The 1,590-nt window shown below is 41.6% G+C and overlaps 1 pseudogene; it reads left to right on the top strand.

Annotated features, from left to right (window-relative positions):
- Positions 1-410: 410 nt before the first annotated feature.
- Positions 411-1,047, top strand: LOC102241124 (annotated as a pseudogene).
- Positions 1,048-1,590: the final 543 nt, after the last annotated feature.

Below are 1,590 nucleotides of genomic sequence, written 5' to 3'. Positions count from 1 at the left end.
CCTCCCCCTAACTGCCCCCCTGCTGGCCTGGCTGGCCCCTAACTGCTCACCTGCTAGCCTGGCTGCCCCCTAATTGCTCCCCTGCTGGCCTGATTGTCCCCTAATTGCTCCCCTGCTGGCCTGATCGCCCCTAACTGCCTCTGCCTTGGCCCCCTCCATCATGGCTTTGTCTGGAAGGAAGCCGGATGTCCAGAAGATGTTTGGTCTAATTAGCATATTACCCTTTTATTAGTATAGATAAGCTCCTGGTAGGGGAAAGCAGAGACTATATTTGTATTACTTTCCAATGTTCCCCTATCCTTTTACCTCCCCGCCTTCCCCAGAAATACTGAAAGTCAGAGGGAGGAAGGAATGAAGCTGTGATAATTGCTACAGAAATAATCTTTTACTCTTTTCTAGTTTTGGGGACCATGAGCAGCAAAGTCTCTTATGATACCTTCTGTGAGGCGGTGCAGAAAGTCCTGCACTGGAACCAGCACAAGTTCGATAAGTTTTCGGAAATTGTGGAGCTGCAGATCAGTTTGAAGAACTATGACCCTCAGAAGGAAAAACGCTTCTCTCAGATACCGTCAGTCTTCAATCCATGTGTTCTCGGGGACCAATAGCACTGTGATGAGGCCAAGGTCATGGAAATCCCCCACATGGACATTGAGGAGTTAAAGAAACTCAACAAAAATAAGAAACTGGTCAAGAAGCTGGCCAAGAAGTATGATGCCTTTTTGGCTTCAGAATCTCTGATCAAGCAGATCCCAGGAATCCTGGGCCCAGGCCTGAATAAGGCTGGCAAGTTCCCTTCCTTGCTGACCCACAATGAGAACATGTTGGCCAAACTTGATAAAGTAAAATCCACAATCAAGTGCTAGATGAAGAAGGTCCTGTGTCTGGCAGTGGATGTTGGCCAGGTGAAGATAACAGATGATGAACTTGTGCACAATATCCACTTAGCTGTCAATTTCCTGGTGTCATTGCTCAAAAAGAACTGGCAGAACGTCCAAGCTTTAAACATCCATGGGCAAGCCCCAGCACCTGTACAAAGGCACAGCTTAATAAACTAGACTGCTACTATTTTTTTTAAAAAAAAAAGAATATATGAGTGTTTCTGATGAAAAAAAATAGTGTTTTATTCTTCACATATGTGCAAATTCATATATTAGAGAAATAAAATAGACATACTATTTCTTAATACACATGCACTGCATAATGACGTTTTATTTGTGATAGTCTCCATATATGACAGTGGTTCCATTGATTATAATAGAGCTGAAACTTCCTATCACCCAGTGATGTTATAGCCATTGTAATGTTATAGCACAGTGCAAACCTTACATGTTTGTGTTGATGCTGGTGTGAACAAACCTATTGCACTGCTAGTCATATAAAAGTATAGCAATACAAGTATATAAGTACCTAGCACTTAATAATGATATAAATGTCTATGTTGCTGGTTTATGTGTTTTTAATTCTATACTTTTATCACTATTTTAGAGTGTACCCTTTCTATTTATTTATTTTTAAAAAGTAAAACAGTATACCATGTTATGCTGGCAGCAGCCCCATTCATCTTGTGTTTACTGCATCTCTTGATTGCAA

The sequence above is a fragment of the Myotis brandtii genome, unplaced genomic scaffold (assembly GCF_000412655.1).
Source record: "Myotis brandtii unplaced genomic scaffold, ASM41265v1 scaffold1875, whole genome shotgun sequence".
Classification (NCBI taxonomy): domain Eukaryota; kingdom Metazoa; phylum Chordata; class Mammalia; order Chiroptera; family Vespertilionidae; genus Myotis; species Myotis brandtii.
Note: the sequence above shows the minus strand (reverse complement) of the source record. Positions and strands in the feature narration are given on the sequence as shown.